This window comes from Tenrec ecaudatus, chromosome 3 (genome assembly GCF_050624435.1).
Source record: "Tenrec ecaudatus isolate mTenEca1 chromosome 3, mTenEca1.hap1, whole genome shotgun sequence".
NCBI lineage: Eukaryota > Metazoa > Chordata > Mammalia > Afrosoricida > Tenrecidae > Tenrec > Tenrec ecaudatus.
The window spans coordinates 95,957,293-95,970,889 of NC_134532.1; the positions used below are offsets into that span (position 1 = coordinate 95,957,293).

General features: G+C 43.2%; 1 protein-coding gene and 1 pseudogene across 2 annotated transcripts in view; both read right to left on the minus strand.

Annotated features, from left to right (window-relative positions):
* Nucleotides 1-13,597, minus strand: part of AFG2A (AAA ATPase AFG2A) — a 325,370-nt gene that overhangs the window by 31,013 nt on the left and 280,760 nt on the right. The window lies entirely within an intron of this gene.
* On the minus strand, nt 9,647-11,191 carry LOC142443065 (keratin, type II cytoskeletal 8 pseudogene; annotated as a pseudogene).

Here is a 13,597-nt window from a genome sequence, read left to right on the forward strand (position 1 = left end):
AAGAGGACCTGATGCAAAGGGCTTAAGTGGAGAGCAAATGCTTTGAAAATGATTAGGGCAAAGAATGTACAGGTGTGCTTTATACAAATGATGTATGTAAATGTGTGGATTGTGATAAGAGTTGTAAGAGCCCCTAATAAAATGTTTAAAAAAAAAAAAGAAGAAACTCAGAAGGCTCGTGTGATAGAGGTATATGGTCTACATTAGGAAACCATATTAATCCTCGAAGATTCAAAGGCTCTCAAGTCTGGCTGAGAACTGCCACTGGTATGAAGTTCTAGGAAACAGAACCAGTGTTGTAGGGGCAGGTTTATGTGCAGTAAAAGGAAGAAAGATTTGAATAATTTATAACCTGGCCAAAGGTGAGATACCTGTAGAGCTACTGGACACCTCACCTTCCACTGGAAAGACATTTGTTTAGATGACAGAAGAGAACACTCACTGTCCGACCCCCAAATCGTTATCAGCACACTCAGTCAACTTTCTTGCCGGTTTCCAAGGATGAACTGTGCAGCAAAGATTAGTCTTCCTATTTATAAAGTACATCCCATTATATTTTCTCTAAGTCAAGGATTTCTTTGTTGCGATTATCCTAACACATATAACTATCTGTTCACAATAACATAAAGCTATGTTGCAATTTGTCATCTTAAAACCATAATCCCTCCCTTGTCTCCATCTCCCATCAGCAAATTCATTGAAACCATGCTAAACACAAGTCCTTTTGTGACCATTTTGCACTTGTAGTTCCCCCTTTCCATGGGTAACTAACTGCATTTTCCATTCTCCTTCCATTTTCACTTAATCCATCCAAACGAGGATTTCCACACACCATTCTACTGACTAGCTCCATCCAGGTCATTGTTATGGATGTGAATGTGTATCCCCCAAACATGCTGGAATGGAATACCAACCATTGCACCTGTAAATATGACCTTGTTGGGGAACCGCTTTATTCTGCTATGCTAGTTAGGCCACAACAGATTTTGGTGGCCACTACATCCAAACACTCCTGAGTTGTGAAAAAAGCAATACAGAGAGGCACATGGACAGCAGGAAGTGGAAGACAGACAACCAAGAGATAATTTTTCAATCTCAGGAATGCCCCAAATTGTCCAAGTTCTTAGAAGCTGAAATAGGCAAAGGAGGCCTTCTTTCCAGAGTCATGCACCAAATCTGAATTTCTATGTCCCTTCACACTCAAGAAATTTCTATTCTTTAGATCCCCCCAACCCCCAACCTGTTACAGTCCACCACTGCATGTCACTTTGTAAGTATCGACCACCTGTCTGTCAGTTTGTGGGTGGTGTATTGCTGTGATGCTGGAAGCTGTCGCTGGTATTTCACACCTGACAAGGTCACCCAAAGGGAATAGATTTCCACAGAGCTTTCTGACTAATTACAGACTATGAAGAAGGAACCAGTAGTCCATTTCAGAGGAATTCGCTGCTGAGAAATTTATTCACAGCATCCAACCATCGTCAGATACTGAAGGCCTAAGGAATAAAGCAGAACGTTGCCAGAGACAGTGCTGGAGGACGGGCACTTTAGGTTGGAGGGCACTTGGAAGGCGACTGAGGAAGCGCTCTTTCTCAAAGGAGAGTTGACCGTAATGATGTGGCTGGAGTAAAGCCTGTGAAGGGGAAAGCCTGTTAGGGCAAAACTATCAGGGATCTTCCTTTATTGAAGATGAGAAGAAACAGCTGTAGAAATCTATTAATAATCAGAACTTGGGTTGTAGGAATCTAGGAAAATGTCAAAAATGATATGGAACGCATAAAGATCGATAGATAACTGAGGCATTAGTGAGCTAAAATGGACTAGCATTGGCCATTTAGAATCAGAAAGTCACACAGTTTACTCCGCTAGGAATTACACAATCAGGAGGAATGGCACTGCACTCGTTGTCAAAGAGGACGTCCCGATCAATCTTGAAGTACAATGCTGTCGATGATAGGTTTTATCCATCCAAAATCAAGGAAATCCAGTCAGTACACTTATTATTCAGATTTATGCTCTAACCACTAAAGCTAGCAGGGAAGAAATTGAAGAATTCTACTAGCACCTTCATTCAGAAAGTGATCAAACATGCAGTCCAGATGCCCTGATAATTACTGGTGACTGGAATGCAAAATGTGGAGACAAACAAAGAGGAAAGAACAATAGTTGGAAATACGGAAACGGAGGCAGACACCGTATGAAGGAATTTTGTAAGACCATGACCTCTTCATCTCAAATACCTTTGTCATCAACAGAAAAGCTGACAATGCACACAGACTTCTCCAGATGTCATTCCAAGAAATAAATGGACATCTAAAACAAGGCCAGGGCGGACTGTGTACCAGACCACCATTGTTCATATGGAAATTCAGGTTGAAGCTGAAGAAAATCAAAACAATTCAAGAGGCAAAATATGACCGCGAGGATATCGCACCTGAATTTCAAGACCAGCTCAAGCACAGTTTGCTGCATTGAGCATTAGTGACAGAACACTTGATAAGCTGTGAGAGGGCATCAAGAACATCACTCATGAAGACAGAAAAAAATGTCATTAAAAAGACAGAAAAGACAGGAAAGATTAGGGTGGATCTCAGCAGAAACTCTAAAACTTGCTCTTCATCGCAGAGTAACTAAGGCACATGTAAGAAATGATGACATAAAAAGGCTGAACAGAAAATTTCAAAGGACAGTTCAAGAAGACAAAATATTATAAGGAAATGTGAAAAGACCTAGCGTTAGAAAAATAGAAAGGATAAACTCAAGCATATCATAAGCTGAAAGAAATCAAGAAAAACTTTAAACTTCAAGTTGCAAAATTGAAATATTCAATGAGCAAAATAATGAATGATGCAAGGAACATCCAAAGAAGATGGAAAGAATACACAGAGTCACTGCACCCAAAAGAACTAGTAGACATTCCACCTCTTCAGAAGTTAGCACAGCCAGAGTAGAGAAGGAAGAAGTCCACGCTGCACTGACAGCATTAGCTAAAAAAGCATTAGCTAAAAAACAAGGCTCCAGGAATTGATGGGATACCAATGGAAACTTTTCAAAGAGCCGATCAAGCACTGGAAGCACTCACTTGTCTATGCTAGGAAATTTGGAAGACAGTTACTTGGCCAAATGACTGGAACAGATTCTTATTTGTACCCGTTCCAAAGCTAGGTAACCCAACAGAATGCTGAAATTATAGAACGGCATCATCGATATCATATGCAAGCAACACCATTCAAGAATGGTTGCAGCAGTACAACCCGGAGCAGCATCCAGAAAAAGATGTGGACTAGGGATACTACTGCTGATGTTAGACAATTTTTTGCTAAAAGCAGAGAATACCAGAAAGAGGCTTACTTGTGTTTCATTTACTACGAGGATCATAACAAACTGTGGATAACCTTGAGACATATAGGAATTCCAGAATGCTTGGTTGTGCTCATGCAGAACCTTTACATGGATCCAGAGGTAAGAACCAAGGAATAGTGCATGTTTAAAATCAAGACAGGGATGCATCAGTGTTGTACCCAGACTTACTCATTCTGTATACTGAGCAAACAATCAAAAACGTGGCATCAGGATTGGAGGAAGGTTTATTAACAACCTGCAGTATGCAGATGACACAACCTTGCTTGCTGAAAGTGAAGAGGCACTTTCTGACAAAGATCAAGGATTGCGGGCTTCAGTATGGATTACAACTCAATGTACAGTAGGTAAATGTGCTGCACAAAACCTCTTCAAAGTGCTGAAAGGAAAGGAGGTTACTTTGAGGACTAAGGTGGGTCTGACCCAAGCATGGTATTTTCATTTGCTTCATTCTCATGTGAAAGTTGGAGATTAGAGAAGGCAGACTGAAGAAAAACTGATGCATTTGAATTATGGTGTGGCAAAGAATATTCAAACTACCTCAAAGTACCACAGATTGACGAAAGAATAAACATATCTGTCTTTGAAGAAGTAAAGCCAGAATGTTCCTTAGAATCAAGGATGGTGAAATTTTGTCACATGCACTTTGGACGAGTTCTCAGGAGAGACCAGTCCCTGGAGAAGAACAGCACGCTTGGCAAAGTGGAGGGCCAGTGACAAGGAGGGAGGCCCTCGGCAAGATGGACTGACAGTGGCTGCAACGGTGGACTCCATCAATGTGAGGATGGCACAGGACCAGAGTGCATCACTCTGTGGTACTCATGGCTGCTCTGAGTTGGAATGGACTCCAGGGTACCTAACACCACCACCACCACCACCACCAGATATAATGAAGACAAAGATACATCTTGCAAGATCCCCAGATGATTCTTAAATTTGCAGGCAATTCTTATATGCACATAAAATCTAGATTCTGACTCAGTATACCTTGAATGGAATGCAAATTCTCAGTACTGGATTAAATCGAATGAACCCATTCCAAGACCTACTACAGAGTTCAGAACCACGATCTGGCAAACTCACATTCTCATCTAGGATCAGTAGAGCTGCCTTTAAGTACAACTAATTCGAATAGTACTCTTGGCCAGGCTTCCGTACAACAAAACTGTCCTAAATACCAAGTAGCCAAATAAAAATAACAGAGATTAAGTAGAGATCAGGGCTAAATGGAGGGTTAAATAATGCTGTCAGTTGTGATGTTTTATATTCCTGAGGAATTGCAAATAGTTCCCCCCAAAGTACAGGTAGTGCCTCACTTACGACAAGTTCCATTCCAACAACTTTGTTCTGCTGATTTTGACAAAATATAACTCCTCTTTTCTCCTTAGTTATTAGTATCATTGTCTTTTATTATCAGTATCTTTATCATTTCAATCTTTAAGAATGAAGACCTCAAGAAAATTAAGCATGACAGGTATTACTAAATATACTATGTATAAAACAAACCAAAAATTCAGGTGCTCTGAAGTGCAGTTTGTCATAACTCGATTATGTCTTAAGTTGGGTACTAGCTCCCTGCCTTCAAGTGCATGTTGAGTCTATCTCCCGTTCCTGAGCTAATCACTACGTTGAGGAGCTCACGGCCACACAGACAAGCACTGCTGGCTCAAAGTTCTGAAGCTCTCCCTTGTTATCAGTTCCCTAAGTGGCACTGAAGGTGTCATCAGTAGTTGGGCTGTTAAGTACAAGGTCAGCAGTTTAAAGCCACCATCTGCTCTGGAGGAGAAAAAGGAGGTTTTCTACTCCTGTAAAGAGTGACAGTAGCAGAAACTCACAAGGGCAGCTCTCCTCTGTCCTGCAGGGTCTGTCCTTCAGGGTCTGTCCTATAGGGTCTGTCCTGCAGGGTCGCTATGGGTTGGAACATTGTATGGTTCCTTAGTACTACACTGCACCCTGGACGAGTGGTCCCTTCAGATGAGCTTTGGGTCTCCATTCTGACCCCTATCCTTCACAATGATGTAACTGCTTGTTTTTTATTCTCTGATACCTGGTCCCGTCAACAATTCATGATCACATAGACTGGCATGCTTCTTCCATGTGGACTTTGTTGCTTCCCTGTTATTTAACTTCAAGCCTTTATGACCCCAGGTATTATATCTTTTAATAGCTGGGCACCATCAGCCTTCTTCACCACATTGCACCCATTTTGTCTTCAGCGGTCATATCAGGAAGGTGTGCTTCACACAGTGTCACCTTATTAGAACAAAGTATTCTTGTGTCGCTGGAAGACTTAGGTAGAGGCCCAAAGTTCATCTGCTACTTTAGCGCCTTACCATGTAAATAAATAAATAGCCCAATACCCCTATCTTTATATATTAATATATTTACATATATACATGCCTGTATTTGTACCTCTCTATATAGCTTTTATTTCCTAGTTCTTTCCTCTATTTCTTTTTATTTTCCTCCTGTCCCACCATCATATTCACCCTTCATTCAGCTCTCAGTAATTCCTCTTGGCTACATTACAATTGATCAAACACCGGAAGGCATTCTACACCTCCTTGCCTTCAATTTTAGATCCCTTGATGTTCCTGTCCCTGAATTTGTTGGCTCACTACTCCCTTCCCCCACACCCTCCTTCTCTCCCATGCATCCCCCCAGAACTGTTGGTCCCATTGTTTTCCCCTTAGATGGATTAACTCTGCCTATTGTATATAGCTAGATGGACGTATGAAAGAAAACACAAACCAACCAACCTATACATAGTTCCAGGTCTATGTGCTGACCTTATTGATATATAATTAATAGATCATATAATTCAATGATTTAGACACATTGAAAAGCTATGCAAACAACAGCATAATAGATTTTAGAACATTTTCTTCAGTCTCATATTCATTATTAATAGTTCCTTGAGTTTCTTAACAGTTGCCATCGAATCAATTCTGATCACGGTGACCACCTGTGTGCCAAAGAGGTAATCTATGATCTAGACCAGTGGTTCTCAACCTTCTTAATATTGTGACCCTTTAATACAGTTCCTCATGTTGTGGTGACCCCTCAACCATAACATTATTTTCGTTGCTACTTCACAACTGTAATTTTCTACTGCTATGAATTGGCGACCCGTGAAAGGGTCGTTCGACCCCCAAAGGCGTTGCAACCCACAGGTTGAGAACTGCTGCTCTAGACAGTTTTCAAGGGTTGACTTTTTCAAAAGTAGATCACCAGGCCAGTTTGTCTTCTGAGATGCCCTTGTCAGATGGCCACTGCCTACCATCAGTTAGTGGCTGAGTGCGTGAACTATGTGCGCCACCCAGAGAAAGAGAAGAGCGGCAGGAAATATAACCCGGGAGCACTTCCGCTTGGTCTAACCAAAGGGGGAGGAGCCTGTAAACGGGAAGAAATGAAGGCAGCAAAGGCAGTCTCACATGACAACAGAGAAACATGGTTCCAAACCAAACCAAACTCACTGCCATCAAATTGATTTTCTACTCATAGTGAAAATTACGGAAGAAGGGTATGAATTCTGGGACAGAAAGATCAGGGAGGCTGACTAATAGAGTTGGATACAAGATCTTGATGAGGTCAGCTCAGCAATGTGTGGAGGGAGGGAGAGTAGAAGCAGTAGGTGTACAGGACTTTACGAACTTTGGTAGTAAAAGGAAACAGGCTGTAACCTAAAGGTAACAATGATCCAAGGAAGGTTTAAAAGGGAATATATTATCCAAAAGTGGTTTAAAAGCACGAAATGATATTTCCAGAGTTAATTTCCAATTTCCTGAGTTCATGGCTGTAAAAATTTCAAATTATTTTGGCACTTATATCCTGGCATGTGTATGAACCTAATTATGGTGTCGAATGCAGTAGCAATGCGGACAGAAACTAAAACTCATTTGTAATTTTACTGGAATGGCTGCATTCGATTCCCCTCCCATTTCTAATCCCCCAACGATTTCCACCATAACATGACGGTTAGAAGCCTTTCCTCCACTGGGCAGAGTGAAGACGGGTGTTGCAGGATGTACGACAACAAGGGTTGTTGAATGAACACTTATAAAACAAACTAATAATACATGATTACTGGAAAATTTTAATCTTCTCTATTATCAAATATTTTTTCCTTGTATTTACATTTTATTTGCTTTACCCTAATTCACCCGTAATCATGCTGACATCTACTACTGATGATTATATTAGACCTAAAGTTGTTCTTAAACAAATGAATAATACAGACTTCCACCCCTGAAAGTCCTGCTTCCAATTTTCAGGAGGAAATTAAATAATGTATAAATCAAATACTGGGCCTGGGCCCAGACAGCTGAACATCGTTTTGTCCTTTCAAGGCAAAGAGGAAGTGTCTGCTGTGGCAGGGACATGCCAAGAGAAATAAAGCTTAACCTCAGCCCCATGTGAAAGTGATTTGAGCTAATCGGGGGTGTCTGCAAATAGGTTAAAAATGGGACCACATACTAGCAGGGAACTTTCCATGGAAGTAAAAAAAATGTATCAAGATCCAACCCCCACCTTAAAAACAACGTATGTTGGGTAAATGGCAGGGCCTTAGACACTCTACGGACAGGCAAGAAAGGAAATGGAAAGCAATGGGGGGCGGGGGGGGGAATTGGTGAACAAATCAAAGGAAAATCAAAACATATCTCCACTTAACAGTCATTGTAGTCTTCAATGTTGGTTTCTTTGCTAATGGCCAAATCTGAGAGGGAGACAGAGCAGGAGAAAGAATAAATATATAAGTATGTGACGGTGACGCAGCAGGAGTTCAAAACATGGTGGAGGTAGGACAGGCCTCCATCCTCCATCTTTCTTTACCTATTCTGACATGAACTACACTCTACTTCTATGATAGGTTTGAGAATTCTTTGCAATGGCCACATCGAATTCACAGACAATATTCACAACTGAGGGGGCTTATTGGGGGAGTTAACAGATCAGTAAACAGTGAGAATATAATCATTAAGTCTCTCTCTGGTCCTTAGCTTCTCAGCCACATGGTTCCTTGGCCTCTGCCTCCAGGGGGCAGAAAATCAGTCTGTTGCTGGACCTAACAGAGTCAGTTTTATCACTTGCTTCTCTGTTCTGTTTCAAAGTCTACTTATCTCTGCCCCTGGTCTCAGCTTCGGGTGCCTCTCGTATCAGGCTCCACCAATTCAGACAGAGACCTGGGATGTGTTCCACTTCCAATGGTCCTAGGCTTTTTCTCTGCTTCCAAGATGGCTCTTCTACCCAGAGAAATGGCTTTGGTGGAGGTTTGGTTTCAGTCTTTCAGCAGAACACACAACCCAAAACAAAGGATGTTACTTGGTGCACACCCTCTTCTAAGAATGAGGCCTAATCCCACTTTAATCTTAATCCATTAGTAGAGAATGCTCTCCAAATGGGATTTTTGCCACAGGTGGAGAGTCCATAATTAATAAGACACCACATAAGGCATTATGGCTAGAAAAGCCATATTAATGTCAGGATATAAAAATTAGATCAGGAATTGGTAAATTTATTTTGTAAGGGGCCAGGTAATGAAATATTTTTAGGCTTTGTGGACCATATTGTTTCTGCGCCAATTACTCAAATCTGCTGCTGTAGTGCAAAAGCAGTCAGAGCCAGTAAGTAAATGAATGAATGAATGAGTAAGCTGTTGTCGGGTGCCACTGAGTTGGCTACGGCCCATAGTGGCCCCATGCACAACAAGGAAACAGTGCCTCGTCGGGTACCATCCTCACAATTGTGCCTAAGCTTGAGTACCAAGTAGGATGTCCCTTTCCAGGGACTGGTGCCTTCTGGTAACATGCCGACAGCATGTGGAGCAAAGTCTTGCCATTCTCAATTCTGAGGAGCATTCTGGCTGCACTTCTACCAACACAGATTTGCTTATTCTTCTGACAGTCCATGGTATTTTCAATATTCTTAGTCAGCATTGCGGTACAAACACATCAACTTTTCTCAGGTCTCCCTTATTCATTGTCCAACTTTCACAAGGATATAAGGCAACGGAAAATACCATTGTTTGGGTGAGTTACATTTGAGTACTCATGTTCCTTAACGCTTTAAAGAATTCTTTTTTTTTTTTTCGGGCTTGATTTTTTTATTTAAAGATCATTTCATTGCAGGCTCTTGCAGCTCTTATTACAATCTAGGCATCAATTCCTATCGAGTATATGTGTATGTAAGTTGTCAGGTTTTATTTTACAAAAGACCATTGGCTTTCATTGGGGGCTCTGGGCAAAGGGGGTATGTCTCCCCCCCAACCCCCAAGTAGTTGATTCCCTCAGGGTGGGCTGAGGACTGGGTCAATCATCCTGCCTCCTGTTCCCTTGGTGCCCCTGCACTTGGACAGGACATCCGAAGACTCGGACACCAGCTTCCCGTCCCGGGTCTCGATCTTCTTCACCACCACGGCCTTGGTGGAGCTGGCTCGGGAGAAGGAGCTGGTGCCTCCGCCTGGGCTGAAGGTGGACTGCAGGGAGCTCAAGCCATAGGTGGGGCCAGGGCTCGTGAGGCCCCCGTAGCTCGAGGTCAGCCCACTGGAGTAGCCACTGGTGGACTTCGTGTGGATGCTCATGTTCTGCATCCCGGACTCCAGCCGGCTCTCCTCGCCCTCCAGCAGCTTGCGGTAGGTGGCGATCTCGATGTCCAGGGCCAGCTTGACGTTCATCAGCTCCTGGTACTCACGCAGCTGCTGCGTTATGTCCTGCTTGGCCCGAAGCAGGGCGGCCTCCAGCTCGGCCAGCTTGCTGTTGCAGTCCTTGATGGCCATTGCCCCACGCTGCTCCGCGTCCGGGATGGCAGCCTCAAGGGATGCTCTCTGGGCTTTGAGCCCCTCAATCTCAGCCTGGATCTGGTTGATGTTCCGGTTCATCTCGGAGATCTCTGTCTTGGTCCGACGAAGGTCATCCCCATGCTTCCTAGCCTGGGCCTGCAACTCCTCATACTTGATCTGGTACATGCTCTCGGCCTCGGCCCGGCTGCAGTTGGCGATCTCCTTGTACTGGGCCTTGACCTCGGCGATGATGCCGTCCATATCCAGGGAGTGGCTGTTGTCCATGGACAGCACCACGAACATGTCTGAGATCTGGGCTTGCAGCTCATGGAACTCCTCTTCATGCAGCTGCCTGAGGAAGTTCATCTCATTCGTCAGCCCTTCCAGTTGGGACTCCAGGTCCACCTTGTTCATGTATGCTTCATCAACATGCTTCTTGATGAGGACAAATTCATTCTCCATCTCTGTTCGTTTGTTGATTGCATCTTCGTGCTTATTCTTGAAGTCCTCCACCAGCCCCTGCATGCTGCCCAGTTCTGCCTCCAACTTCAGCTTCTCCTGGCCCAGCATTTCCAGCTGCCGCCTGAGGTTGTTGATGTAGCTCTCGAACATGTTGTCCATGTTGCTACGAGATGTTCTCTGCTGTTGCAGAAGGCTCCACTTGGTCTCCAGCATCTTGTTCTGCTGCTCCAGGAACCGCACCTTGTCGATGAAGGAGGCAAACTTGTTGTTGAGGGTCTTGATCTGCTCTTTCTCCTGGGTGCGCACAGCCTGCATGTTGTGGCCCAACTCGAGCTTCATGGGGCTCAGCGGGCTCGGGTTCACCGTGACGGCCGTGATGCCCCCCACACCTCCTGCCCCGCTGAAGACCCCGACCATACCCAGGCCGGTGTCCAGGGGAGCCCGGAGGCTGCTGCTGCCGCTGCCCACCCAGGAGTAGGACGAGAAGCTGATGCGGCGGGTGGGCACGCTGGTTTAGGAGCGGCTGCTGAAGGCCCCCCAAGGGCCAGAGGACATCCTGTGGGTCTTCTGGGTTATCCTGACAGACAACATGCTGAGGGCTACTGGGAGGCAACGGTGGGACCCGTCACAAATTCAAGAAGGAGCTGAGAAGCAGATTCGAAGTGGGGGCTTAAAGAATTCTTGTGTAGCAGATTGTTCAATGCAACATTTCATTTGATTTCTTGATTGTTGACTTTGTGTGCATTCAGTGTCGATCCAAGAAAAATGAAATCCTCGACAACTTCAATCTTTCCCCTATTTATCATGTCTGTTGGTCCAATTGTGAATTTCATTTTCTTTGCATTGAGTTGTAGACCATACTGCGGGCTATCATTTATGATTGTATCAGTAAATGCTTTAAGTTCCTCTGCTTTCCCCAAGCAAAGTGTGCGATCTGCATAGAACAGGTTTAGAAGTCTAATTCTTCTGCGTAGAGTCCAGCGACTCCAGTGACCTAGTCCGCATACAGACTGGGTGGTCAAGTGAAAGGCAGCTCTGTTGAAGCTTGTCTGAGCGACCTGCCAGCTGCCTTTCTTGGTTTTCAGCCACTCAGAATCCACTGGTTACCTTCTGACTTGTGGCGGCGATTTTTAAATATAATGGTAGAAGGTAAGGCCCTCAGGTTGGAAGGTACTCAATGTATAACTGGAGAAGAGCGCCCGCCTCAAAGTAACTGTGTCGACACAGCAAAGCACTGTTTACCGACAGAGCGCGACTCGACTGAGAAGGAACAGCTGCGATATTCGTTAACCATCAAAACATGGAGTGTCTAAAGGATGAGTCTAGAAAAACAGTAAGTTGTTACAAGTGAAACGGCGTGCCTAAAGATCAATATTCTAGGCATGAGTAAGCTGAAATGGCCTGGTATCAGTCACTTTAATTTGGACGGTCATATGCTGGGATTTACACTGCTGGAACTGACAAATTCAAAAGGAATGGTATGACATTCATGATCAAAAAGAAGATATTAAGATCTTTAACTACAATGCTATTTTTTGGGGGGTAGGTTAGTTTTTTAATTGTGATTTAAGTGTAAGTTGTTTTTTTAAAAAATCATTTTATTGGGGGCTCGTACAATTCTTATCACAATCCATACACACATCCACTGTGTCAAGCACATTAAGTACAATGCTATTTGTGATAGGATAATATCGACACACCTCCAAGAAAGACCAGCTAATAAGACTATTCAAATTTACACACCAACCACTGAAGGTGCTGATGCAGAAACTGAGGGATTCGGCAAACTGCTCCAGGCTGAAGCTGATCAAACATGTAATGAAATGAGGAAAGAGCAGCAGTTGGAAAATAGACCTTGCCGACAGAAATGGAGCTGGAGGTGGTAACATGATACAATTTTGCAAGACTGATGGCTTATGGTTGCAAATATCTTTCTCAAAAAACAGAGGCAACGAAACCCCATAGGCCTATCAGATGAAATACATTCGAATAAGATGGTCTGTATCCGTGGAAAGAGACAATGACTCAATCTTAAAGCCAAAACAAGGCTAAGAGGCAGGTTGTGGAACAGAACATCAAATATAAGTTCAAATTGAAGTTGAAGAAAATAAAAACAAATTCACAGGAGCCAAAATACAACCTCTGAGTATATTCCATCTGGATTTAGAGACTATCTCAAAAGCAGATCTGCCACACTGAATACTGATGACCAAAGACCAGATGAACTGTAGATGACAAAATATCACACACGAAACAAACAAACAAAAAACCAAACCAACAACAAAAATAAGATCATTAGGAAGGAAACGAAAAGGGAAGGAGAAGCAAAAGACAGGAAAAGGGAAGGAAGGAGCAAACAGGAGAAACCCTGGCTCCTGAACATACAGTTGCTAAAGCAAATTGAAGAAATTATGAAAAGAGGTGAATAATTTCAAAACACAATAGTAGTCCTGGATTAGATGTAAAATTCTATCATCAGCTCTGTAAAAACCAGAAAGTTGCTGAATAGGATTCTTATAGAATGAATGCTTAATGATCACATGGCAATAAAAACTTTACTGAATAGTTGACCTGGATTTCCAGAATCAAAGGAAAAACAAGTGTTAAGATTGCTATGTTCATTCTTTTTTGTGAAGCAACATTATTTTTATGCACTAAGTTTTCTGATATGAAACAAACACGGACTTTCCCTTTCTACCTTAAAAGAGAAAATTTTAATATCTGGTAGGTGTCTCACAACTGAGGCTCAAGTTACTTTACCTAATGCAGTTAGCCTAAGCTACTTAGGGCAGTCTCCCCGTGGGATAATCCAGACATACTGTCCCATCCCTCAGCCCCAAAAGATAGCGGCATGATCTGGCCAACCCACTCAGGACCTTTTGCGGAGAATTTTGGAAATACAACTATGGGCGGGAATGGTTTCCTGGGAAGATGGGAGCCCGGGGGGCTGTTGTAGCAATTCTCTGTGGAGAACGCTGGTATGTAGCCGAAGTAAAT